This window comes from Lycium ferocissimum, unplaced genomic scaffold (assembly GCF_029784015.1).
Source record: "Lycium ferocissimum isolate CSIRO_LF1 unplaced genomic scaffold, AGI_CSIRO_Lferr_CH_V1 ctg1297, whole genome shotgun sequence".
NCBI lineage: Eukaryota > Viridiplantae > Streptophyta > Magnoliopsida > Solanales > Solanaceae > Lycium > Lycium ferocissimum.
Window position 1 is genome coordinate 74838 of NW_026714631.1, and position 13537 is coordinate 88374.

A 13537-nucleotide genomic window follows, 5' to 3' on the forward strand; every position below is an offset into this window, starting at 1 on the left:
AGGAAAATATGGAAACATTCATGAGATTATAACCTAGGAATCATGCCTTTGAACGAAAGGGGCGAGCCTTAACATACCTGTTCAACCTTCTATTGGCTACGCTTATGTGTCTGAGCTTGTAAGTCTACATTTAAGAGGATTTACACTAACGTTAGCCTCTTTATCACACACTTGTACCAAGTTTCGAACTATACTATTTTATATTCTGCCGAAAATCGGGCAGCATCTCCCCTGTTTATATGCCTAGCCCAAAATTACAATTCAGAAACCAATCAAAAACAACAATAATACCAACATCAACAACACTATTATTCATACCAACATATTCCATAAACATCCCACACGACGTTTTTCAACATACAACAACAACATGCACTTTCTTCCATCCCAATCAAGGAGTATAATCTCATCAACACGCCAACGATATTAGATACCATTTTTTTATGCATAAATCAGTCCATCCACACGGCCGCAACACGTTCAAAACAGCCTATAAACACAACAACTACAATACAACACTCTATGACCTTTTTTCCATAACTAGTTTCATTTTTTTAAGGCCTGCTAGACCTTCAAATAAACTCAACATAAAAGATGGGATAAATAACATACCTTATATTTGAAAAAAAACTCAGACACATCAACATTTTCCAACACCAAGCTTAAGTAGAAGCAAGAACAATCATCTTTCACGGACTAGTTTGGCGTAATCTTGTCAAATTCTTGTTTTATCGGACTATAATGCTTGGGGGAGTTGTAGATAATTTTATAGGACCCTTTGGAATGTTATTATGCTGAAAAAATGGGATTGATGGGGTATTTATACCCCTCCTAGGTCGGTTTCACCGACCTTCTCACGTGGGGCCCGCGGAGCCATTTGGCAGCTTAGGGTCTTGCTCTTAAAATGACCATAACTCTTGATTCTGACATCGTGTGAGCACCCACGACCTATGTTTGGGAAGCTCTTTCAATTATATACAACTTTTATTATTGGTGTTTTTCCAAATTCCAAACTTATAATGTCGTTTTTGCCCCTCCAAGTCAAATCATCCGAAAACGTTTCCTTAAATCGTCCTTTTGGAGGGCTTATGTCCATATTTGGCTTATGGGTCCTTCTTAGGAGTTGCTCAAATTTCCATGTATTACTTGTATCACTTTTAATATGTCCTTTACAAAATCCCGACATGTGGGCCCCACCTTAACTCATGGTTGCGAGGGCTATCATCGAGTGATCATGTTAACCAATTTACTCCATACACTCTCCAAATGTCATATATATGTTCTTATGCTCAGATAACATAATCTTCATCCATAATCCTTGTGTAACTCTGCTCTCCCCTGGGCTCATACTAAGCCGTCCACAGTCTTGATAACGCGAAATTTTCCAAGGTGTAACACTTGTAAACTCCAAGATGAATAGCTCATATAGGGGAGCAATAAAGACATGCTGCGTCATATTGGCGAATCTCAGAATAGCCTCAAAGGTTTCGCTGACTAGGTTTCATTTCTTCATTCAATCCTTTCTTATATTTGAATTCTCCATCATCATTCTTCCAATCATTTACCATGTTACTGACAGAAGTCTCTTATCGTATACTCCCAGCTTCACTCTTTGTTGTCTCACTTCTGTCTTAATATTCACCTGAAGATTCCACTTCTCGTGGTTAATTTCCTTAGCACGGGGTTCCCTTCGTTATTCAATTCTTATCAAGGTTTCAAATCTTATTCGTCTTACAACCTTAATTCCTTTCTAAACGCAATTTATCTATCCAAAATGGCTCATGATCATCATGCCCTTTTTATCTATTGCCATAATGGGTAATCCTTTGTTACTCTGAGGGACCATTGGTATGGTGTGATTGCCGAGTGCACTTAGGAGGGCAAGAAATCCATTCTTAACTGATATTTGGAGAACTAAAGTATGCACTAATTATAACGCCTAATTTTCAATTAGAAAATAATCACGTAACATATTTCCTTGGCGGCTTGTCTTACTCTCCACTCATCCTTTAACTTGCTGTCCTTGTTATCGACTCATTGTCCTATTCTTTCCTTACTCATCACTTCCTCCATGTTAATTACCTTTTCTTCATACAATCGTTCTCTTAACTTATCCTCAATCCCATATAACACTTCCCTTATTTATTACCTTATGTTGTTATTATGAACCCATAGGATTTGGTCTACCAAGCATATAAATTTTAGTCATCAACAATGAATCTATCTCTGATCCGCCAACCTGTACTCGTACTATACATATATGCGAATACAAATTCTGCTTTGTGCCTTAACAAAACATAGAGGTCAATATATAGTATCTCAAAAGCTCAACCACTGCCTTAACCTTGCTGGTGGCGTCAACGCTGTCGACGGTGGCATCAACGCTGTCGACGGTGGCGTCAACACTGTCGACGATTGTCAACTTGCAGGTGTCAAGTTGCAGCAGCCTCTGATTCTCAGGGTTGGTTGACGATGCAAGGTTGACGGACCGTCGACCATGTTGACGGCTCGTCAATCGCACCCGTCAAGTTGCACGATTACGAACCTTCTTTCGACGTCGATTCGTTTAAACTCTAATCCTTTGATACATAGTAGTAATGGGCTCATACCTTGGTACAAATTAAATAACATACTCAATACCTCAAAAGATCGGAGATAAATCTTAGTACTCGAGACTAATGCGACTCATACATATATATGCGGATCAAAAAACTGGTTCAAAATGACTTAGCTTTCTTGATCTTCCTTAAACATGTGGGTCCTCCTTGAATCACCCATTACTAAGCTCCTTTGATCTATAATGACATCTTACCCTTGCAGCACACATATACTCAAATATCTAAGATTTTGAAAAATTTCGACAGAGTTTCCTCTGTAACTCTTGCTATCCCAATCCTGCACACAGCCCACAAAACACATCCAATGCCTCACAGGCTGCCCATAAAACCCATAAATATACATATGATACACAACTCAGCCACACATGGCTATTGGTATAAAAGAGGATATAAAACAATAAAGCTCATTTCATATGCCATATTTGGGCATCCTTCTTGCAAAACATCAAATCTATTTCCTAAACCTTTCGATAATCAGTCCTCCTGAATAAAAGTTCATATACTCATAAGACATCCCTTCTGCATACGCTCCTTTATTCCTTTCTGTAATTAATCAATTGAATTTGCATTTCCTTATCACTATCAACATTGGCTATAACTGTATCACCAACTGGCGAAAACACCACAAATGGTTTAATCAATTCAGGCTTTATCCAAACTTACCGACAACAAATGGAGTACCATGTAATACATAGACCTCAGATCAATCAGTACATATACATCATAAAAGAATGCTGGTAATATACCTGTGACAATGTCAGGGGAAGACTCAAGATCCTGTCGCCCAGTCAATGCATAGATGTGCGGCTGAGAGCCACTCGAACTGGCCACTGCTCCTCGACCCCTACCACGGCCTGCTGGTGCCCGTGATCCTTACCCTGAAGGGTGTGCAGAAAATGAAAAATCAGTTGTTAATCCTATGGGCTGAACCCTACCACTACGACGCACCGATGGACAGTTCATGGATAGGGCCTGGCCGATCGCAGGCATAACAAACACCTAAATCCAATCGGTACGGTCCCTCATGCAACCTCGGCACTGAGTACACCGTGGTACAGGTGGTCTCTTCTGACTGGAACCACGCCTAATCTGAGAACTGGGAACTCTGGAACTCTGAGCTGGCCCAAAATAAGCGGATCTATCAAACTTGGGTCCAGGAAACTGCGGAGGTGCACTAGCTGCTGAATAAACTAAGTGTCTAGAGAACTGCCACCTCGGGCCACCTCCGAACTCACTGTCAAACCCCGAGAACCTGGACCTCTTGCTATGACCCCTACTATCATGTCCCACACCTTATCGCTGAGCCTCAGTGGCTACTGCCGGGTCGACAAAAAAGGATGGCCTCTCTCTCTCCTCGGCTCCGAGGCATACGGTGGAGGAGCGGGAACCGGGAGCACCGGAGCTAGAGCTGAGGCTCCTCTTCGCTCCTCTGAAGCGGATGGAATATGCAAAGTCTAGGAATGGGGTCTCACTTTGGGACTCGCCCCGAGCCCTGGTAATCTGCTGAGCACGGCTAGTAGCCTCACCAGTCACTCTCTTGCCTTTACGGGCGGCTACGATTTCCTTTAGCACCGCCCGAAACCGAACAAATCATTAGAAAGGGAATTCTTATCTTATCGCTCTATCGCACGATCTAGAATAGAAAGAATGGCATATCCTAAATGTCCTGTAGCCTCTTGGTTATAAGTATGGGGCATAACACACCCATAAACAGGACTCTACTACACACTGTCTGTAGACAACCCCGAGACTGAATCGGCTTGCTGCGATACCACTTTTGTCAAGACCAACCGATGAGTCATGACGAGTGCCGACCCTGGTGAACGACACCCCTACACCTCGCTAACTATCACATAACATCGGTGGCCCAAATCTATATATATATATATATATATATATATATATGCAAAATACCGAAATAACGATTGCAAGCCGACTAGCCGCCATATACATATATACACAAAAGCGAGAGCCGATAAGGCTACATCATGTACCAACTACATACCACTGTCTACAGACCTCTAATGGAATAGAAAGCTGTAGAAAGGACGGGACAGGGCCCCGCCATACCTATATACATGTATATACATCTCAAAACAGCATACCAAAATGAACCGCAGCTCCGGATCAAGTAGAGCGCACCAACTATGGCTGAGGGAAAGTCCTACTAAGCCGGACTGTCTCCCTATCTATCGGTACCTGCGTGCATGAACGCAGCCCCCCGAACAATAGGGCAGTTAGTATGGATAATGTACCGAGTATGTAAAGCATAAGAATAACATATATAAATAAGAATCATAAAAGGGATCTGAAACTCATAACAAACTGACTGTCTGAATGCATCTGTAAGATTGAATAGTTATGCGGTATATAATATGTATGCACTCTGTAAAAATAGTATAACTGATAGTGCTGTGGAACGTACGGCTTGGTTTATATATCGTTAAGCAGCCTGCATTAGCGGTGACATATCCGGCCATCTAGGCGCGGTAGAATCATATGCAGCCCACCATCGCGGTGACATGTCCGGCCATCTAGGCGCGGTAGAATCGTATGCACCCCGCATTACAGGTGGCATGTCCGGCCATCTAGGCAGGGTATAATCGTATGTTGCCCACATTAGTGTGTGACATGTGTGCCATCTATATATATACAAAAATAATATATATATATATATGTGTGTGTGTATCTATATATATATATATATATATACAAAGTACTTGAAAGAATCATGTAAGACAGACTCAAGATTACCCTAGATACAAAGATCTATAGAAGTCATGAACATGGATATAAGGAATCGAGGGTATGATGAATCCTGTACAATCTAAGAGTAGAGTCTTTGGAACTCGCTCGCTTACTTGTTCGTTCAAATAATAACGATCATGCCAAAAGAAGAAAAGTGACAGCCTTAATATACCTTGGAGTCTACCTAAATTCCGATGCGTACTTCCCAAGGTTGCAACACTACAACCAAGATAACACGAATTACAATTTGGCCATATACGTCCCTTACTACCCATTCCAAGTACGAATGAAACTTAAAGAAATTCGAGCAGCATTTCCCCTATAATTCTTACTCCTATCCAACTCCCAAATGGTGTACAACACCCAAAACATCATCAACAACAACAACAACAATATACAACAACATAAACAAGTAGAAATCTCTCCAAAATTCCAATCGAAACAGCCTTCAAGGCAATCACATCAAGCTAATTTAGGTCTTTCATATCATGTTTTCCTTTACTTTCAAACTAAGGAATTCCTTCACAAACAACTTATGTCAATACTTTCATATCATAACATAACCAAATTCATGCTAAAACATCTCCCAAAACAGCCCCAAATCTTAGTTTGATTCAAATAACTCACCGCTTCCATAACTATATTTCCTTTACTTTAAATCACTAAAACTCTTGGTAATCAACTTAATAGCAAAGATAAAAATAGTATACATACCTTAAAGGGGCTGGAATTCCAAGAACCAAACTTCAAATCCAACTCCTAAACTCAACCACTTCAAATAGAAACCCTAGGAGCAACTTCCCTTTCACTAGCTCGGGTTTTCGGGGTTCGGATCTTACTTGGATGATAAAGAAAAGCTTGGAGAGGATAGATGAATATTAGAGAGTGTTTAGGGTCTATTGGTGTAGGTTGGAATGAAACAAATCACGAAATGGGTGCTTATATAGATCAGCTACAGCATATGAAATCTGATGGGTCGTCGATGTGCATCGACGGGTGGTCGACACTTCGACGACCCATAACTCCCACCGTCGAATTGCAAATTCAGATCTGTAAGTTGCATTTGAAAGTAGACTCACTGAACTCATGAATGCATAGGTTATGCGTTTCGTAACTCCTTATATTCTAGGAGTTATGCCTCCCCCAATTTGACCCAAAATTTCTATTCGGAATTCTACCAAATTTTCCCAAAGTTTCAACAAACTTAATTTCTTCGATTTGCTTGACATCCGACCATAGCGATACATACTAAACATGATACCAAGCTCTCATGTATGAAGAATTAGTATGAATAATTCCTTATGACCTTGACGACAACCTCGCCTTCTTAGTCTTCGTCAACTAACTCACGACGAAACTTTACATATAAAAGTACGGGGTGTAACACATACTTATTCCTTTACCTTCTTTCCTCCTCAATTTATCTTATTACCTCCCGTTTTATAATCAATCCCTTATTCCTCGCACAAGGAACCCTATTCTTAACTTAGTACCGCTTTGTCCTTTAGAATATATTACTTCTATACAATCCATTTTTTTCGCTTCGAAAACTTATTCTGTTCATTCTGATCATCCCCTCTCATCCTTATTATGCTGATCCTTTTCCTGACAATTGTTCCATTTCGTTATTCATCTTTCTGTTATCTTGGTCTTTTACATCCAACCAAAGATATCACTCGTGATCTCGATTATACAAATCACTCGGTTACTACTTTGCCATATCACTTTTCTCTGATTTCTTTTTCAAGTTGACTTCCTTTTTCCTTTTACTTGCTATCATTTCTTTCATTGCGAAACCTCTATATTGGACTTTCCCCTAACAAGGTCTTATAAGCTTTCTTATCTACTACCCCATGGCTCGCTTATTGGTTTCACACTTGCATTCACTCTTTATTCATATAGAACATGTCACCTCTTTTGTTATAGCCCGTATTTCATACGTTCGGATATTGTGAGACAATGGTGAGAAGTTAAGGACAAGACTATGTTTCCAAAATTATTTTAATATACAAGTGGGTTATGAACATTATTTATGAATATTATTTGTACGGAAATATTGAGAAAGGTTAATGGCTCATGGTAAAAAGGGGAAATTTCACAAAAATTCAAGAAGGTTCTTGAAAAGGCCATGTTGGCCGTGTGACACATGGGTATATGCATATATTCATATTTTATGGGGACTAAAGTTTATACAAGAAGACAACTAGTCTTCTTTGTCCATTTTAGAAAATTCAAGAAATTTCATGAAGAGGGCATGTGCCCCTCACATAAAATTATATATATATATATATATATATATATATATATATATATATATATATATATATATATATATATATATATATATATATATATATATATATATATATATATATATATATATATATATATATATATATGAGGGGGCTTACCAAGCAAGGCATAATTGTCATGAAAATTCAAGAAAAACTCCAAGCAACAAATAGGGGCCATTCGGCCATGGAGAACCAAACAAGGACCTTGGAGAGAAGGTGATCAAAAATTATGTTCTCTAACATTTCTACTAAGTGGAAGGCCCTCTTTAATGTGGAGTGGTTTTTGGAGCAAGAAAACATATATTCATACAAGTTGCAAATTCTAGCCAAGTGAAGGATCAAGGAAGAAAAAGGTAAGAACTAATCCTCTTTTATATGTTATGGAGAGTTATGTATGTTGAAGTATGGAAAAGTGAATGAAATTCATGTGTTGTAGAGGTGAAGGTGTGTGGCCGTGTACATGCATGGTTGAGCCGTGTGTGTATGTGTTGTGTTGTGTGGAAGATTGAATTCATTTCATGTAGTGTGTTGCTTGTTGTGGTAATGTATAGAAAACATGGAAAATTCATGAAAAATATGGATGTTGTAGTGTGGCCGAATATAGTAGTATGTGTAGAAGTGAGGAATTAATTTTATTTAGTAGTTTGGTTGCTATTGTAATGTATAGAAATGAATGAAAATTCATGAAAATCTATGTGAGAAGTGTTGTGGCCGAATGGTAGAGGATTTGGTAAGTTGTGGTAAATTGATGTAATTTGATATTCTAGTTGTTGTCATTGTGGATTATGTGGTGTTGAATGAAGGGTGTTGTTGAAGTTAACGTATATGAATGATGATGACATGTATGGTTGTTGTGGAATTGGAAGGTTTCGGGTAAAGTAAAATGTTGATTGAGTTGTTGAAAGATTATGTGAATTAAATTGAATTGAATTGAATTGAATTGAATATAAATGGAATGTTGTTAGTAAGATTGTTGGCATTGTTGTTGGTTTGGCCGAGTTGAATTATCGGATTGTTGTTAATGGATGAAATGGGCCGAGCCATATTCTCGGGACGGTGTATTTACAGGGGAGATGCTGCCGAAATTTTGGCAGATTATAAGTAAATGTATTTGAAGGGTTAAGAGAGGCATATGATAATGAACCTAACAATTGCGTTAATCGTCTTGAATGTAGACTAGCGGCAACAAGTTTGGACGAATAAGCGTAGCTAGTAAGGCGCGGCGCAGGTATGTTAAGGCTCGTCCCTTCTCTTTCTATGGCATGATTCATATGTGAGATGTGTTAAACGTTTCCATAACGATTTCATTTTCAAAAGCTAGAAGTAATGGTTTTAAAATATGATTCCCTTCCTAAAAGTTTACAAATGTTTTCCAAAATATTCATTTTTCTCCAAAAATCAAGTTTTATGATTTTGAAAGTTTTATGACTAAAACGACGAATATGACTTTATAATGACAACGACGATGTCGAACATGGGTAAATGTCTATGATGACTATGTCGAGGATATGTTTCTACCATGAATATGACAATATGAAAATGTTAAACTATTTCTTGATGTCTTCACTCTATCTATGGATAATGATTAATTTAAAGATTCCAATCATACGAACGATGTCCTATGATCCTGTTTTATGTTTCCTCACGATGTTACTCTCCATTGATGGTCTCGCCTTATATTAATAGTCCCTTCAAGGTGAGACAAAGTCATGATGACTATTCCATAATGTAATCGGAGGTTTCCGACCTTACGTCACTCCGATAAAGTTATAGTTTTTGATTGGGCTCCAATGCATGCTTATGATGGAGGTTACACTGGCCTGCATAACCACCGCTAGGGCCGGGCTCGACCACCACTACGGTAAGCGTAGTGGGCGGCATGTGATTACACTGGCCTATTTGGCCGGGCATGATCCCCACTAGTGGCGCTGCACGAGATGATTACCCCGGACGCGGGAGGCCCGGACGCGGGCTAATGATGTGATGTGATTCGGACGAAGCTATGGATGCATATAAGGGTAACAGTAAGCATGCATGACTCCGCCTTAAGAGGCACTCAGATGTACAGACTACTTTTACAGCACATGATGACTCATGAGTACAGTTTTTACTATGTTGCTACTCATAGCTATATCTCCTATTATGTTACTATTCATGCCTTACATACTCAGTACAATGCTCGTACTGACCCCTCTTCTTCGGGGGCTGCGTTTCATGCCGCGCAGGTACACCCAGACGATCAGAAGACATTATAGAAGATGTTCCAGCGGAGTTGGCATCTCCATTTGCTCTGGAGAGTTGCCGAGTCAAGAGTCCTATGCTATGATGTCATGTTCGAGTTAGAGGCTTTGTAGACAGAGTCGTGGGTATAGTGTGTCAGTCTTGAAAATGGTTCCACTAGCCGATGTGTTTTTATTATACATTATGTTACAGAGCCCTTATGTTTGCAGATTGTGTTTAATTGGAAAAGACAAAGGATTGTTTTGAAAATTTTACTATGTATTTTACCTTCAATTGATTTAAGAATCTGAGGAGATTAGGTATGTAATAAGAGATAGCGCGTTCGCTCGGCTCCGAATGCGGGGTCGGGTGCCCATCACACCCTAGTAAGGTCGGGGTGTGACATCTTTAGTCGTTTCCTCGCTATACTTTACTTACTTTGTATTACAGTTCTTGCTACGTTCTCATTATATCCTGCTCATAATCAACTCTATAGAGTGCCACTTCTTGATCTCATTCATAAGCCTGCTTATAAAATAGAATAAACCTCGAGAAGTAAGCATACTTAACCTGTTACTCTTTCTAATCAGCCCTATTACACTTACCATATAAGTAGTCTTACCAATGTATTCACATTCGCTATAACCCTTCGTATTTCATACCTCTATCATGTTGTTACTTTATTTTGCTAATAGACTTGTCGTATTTTACTTGCGCTTATCCGTCCAATCAATACTTCAATATCACACTCTATTGGAGTTATCCTTTCTCTTCTATGTCATGCTTTAGTACTACATGTCTCCCTAATTTACTCTAGCATTTCTCTTTACCATATCAATGTCGATCTTGTAGTTACCGTTACTATCAATTCAATTGCATTTAACTTATCTCTTGTAGTTGTCAACGATACTCCTAACTTAATCCCGTCTTGCCATTACTTTTTTTACAACATCTTTTCCCGTTAGGACATATTACAAGCTTATATCTTATCTCCTTTAAATTCTAGGAAAATTTTGGCAGAGTTTCCTCTGTATTTTTTACTATCCAAAACCTGCACGCTCCAAACACCAACAATGCCTCACAGGGCTAAATATGTTCGACATATCTCAGCCACACAAGGCTCCCAATTTCAAGTAAAAGTACAAAGATGTCGAAACTTACCTCATATATCACACCTTGAGATGTACCTGATCCTTTAGCGATCTGCCCTGTTATATCTTCCTATTTACTTTCCCTTTCATTCTTCAGCCTTACATTTCAATCATACCTCAACATTCTTACTTTACCCGACATACATCTTTCGTATCGTTGCTTACCTTTGTACTGATTCATTCAATTTGTTTAGTTCACAAACTTATAACTAAACTTATCATCAAGAGATACATTTAATCAATTCCTCTGTTGTACTTACACTGGCTTACCTCTATGACAACCAATCCATTATCATATATTCGGATAACGTAGCCTCAACGAAGTGACTTACCTCTGTAACTTCTAATATCATCACTCATTTGCTTCTGTCGATACTGTTCTTCTGCTGAAAACAAGGGTTAGTAAAAGGAAACTCATTTCATATGGTTTGGCTCTATCGCACGATCTTAGATATGAAAGAAGAGTAACCATCATAAATGCCCTGTAGCCTCCTGTTTATAAATGTAGCGCGCAACACACCATAAACAAGACTTTACTAGACACGACTTTGCTGACAACCCCTAGGTCGAACTGATCTGATACCACTTTGTCACACCCCAATTCCGGTAGGGCATGATGGGCACCCAACTCTTACTTAGAGCTGAGCGAACCCTCTGGCATTCAAATAATGAAACTGGACATATAAAAAAATTCAAAATTATAATAAAGTACTTTCCGTCAAACCATAGAAATTTTCGAACGATACTCAATTAATCAAAACCCGAGTAAGCCAAACTGACATATCGGCCTACATGGTAGCTCTACTCAACAAATGACATCTTAACATACTAACCACAGGACACTGTCTGTAAGGTCTCTAAGAGTAAACAACTGAATCATATGAGTCGGGACAGGGCCCCGACGTACCCATACACACACATATGATAACCATAATGACTTTCCTTGCTCCGTAAAAGAAAATGGAGTTTGCCAATCCCAGCTGATAGCCAACCATCCTAGCTGAATACTTTTACCTGCAAAATAATCTGGGACTGTATGGCATGAACACAATGCCTCAAAGAGACGTCGGTACGAATAATGTACCGAGTATGTAAGGCAGTAGTAATCATAAAGAATAAGATATAAGCCATAATGAAAGTATGAGAAACTACCTGTAATATGAATAGCCCCGAAGGCAAAGAATATCCATGTAAGTAGCCCCAAAGGCAATGACTAGAAATGTAAATATATACCATACCCGGCCTTTTAGTAAGTGACTCGGTGAAATATAAATATATATCATGCTCGGCCCTCTAGTGAGGGACTCGGTGAAGTAATCATATATACCGTACCCGGCCCTCTAGTAAGGGTCTCGGTGAACAATGCAATGAAACTGTACACGAATACGTACCCAGCCCAGTACTAGGTGAAATAATGTAATAACGTTATGCACGATTAGAATATCAGGAGCAACCATATACAAACTAAGTCATCATCTGAGACTCAATAGAATAATTAGAATGAACCAACACTTGAGAATCAAAGACAATTGTCATGTCAAGTACTGCTGAGAACTAGAATTAATTAGAGTCATGTATGTTCATCGTTCGCTCGTTTATGTAATTCATGCCAAAAAGAAAGAAGGGATAGACTTAACATACCTCACATCGTCCAAGAAACTCAACTCAACCACGAACTTTCTGCAATTAATATGCCAAACCTATAATCATAGGAATACGTACATGACTTTAGAGAGCTTTCGTATCTCGTATATATCAATGGCTAACTTTGATTCTAAAACGAAACGGGCAGCATCTCCCCTATATCACTAGTACCGCCCAATTCTATATATCATCACAATAGCCCAACAACAAGTAAATATTAACAACACAACATACATACCCGTAACAACTTCATAATAATTTATAATGAGCGACAAGCTCGCATTAGGATCCGTACGCTCTATAGCACCTTTTCGTATGTTCCCTTCTTAACCTTAAAAATGTTCCCAATATGATAAGGTCATCATTTTCCACAAATATCAGCTTTATATCACATAATCACAACAAGAAAAACAGCCCACAATTCCAACTCTATCAAATGACAATTCTATTCGCAAGTTCGTGTTTATTTCATCAATTCCCACAATTTAGCTATGACCTAGATGAATTTAAAAATATCTAGGAGAGGAGGATTCTTACTTTATATGCCAAGAAATATTCAGGAGAGGAGGATTCTTACTTTATGTGCCAAGAAATATTCTTCTTCCACCTTACTTCACTTCAAAGAAAGTCCGGATTCAACAACACGATAAAATGGGACAACGAGCTCGAAATAGAGAACAAAACTTGTATTGTTGTTCGTGATAAAAACTATACTTTGCTTCCTTAAAATTGACAATTATGTTGCTGCCAAGAATTGCTGTTGCTGCTCCTTGTGAAAATAGGGGTTCCATATACTTAAGTAAATAGTCAAAGTTCCATGAGAAGTTTGCTGGAACGTGACTATGTATTGTGTAAGTATACT

General features: G+C 38.8%; 1 long non-coding RNA gene across 1 annotated transcript in view; it reads right to left on the reverse strand.

Moving 5' to 3' along the window:
• LOC132042051 (uncharacterized) overlaps positions 1–6257 on the reverse strand; it is a 68077-nt gene extending 61820 nt beyond the window's left edge. The window contains exon 1 of the long non-coding RNA XR_009411333.1: positions 6081–6257. This is a non-coding gene — a long non-coding RNA (uncharacterized LOC132042051). The remainder of the gene's footprint in view (positions 1–6080) is intronic.
• Between the last annotated feature and the right edge of the window lie 7280 nt (positions 6258–13537).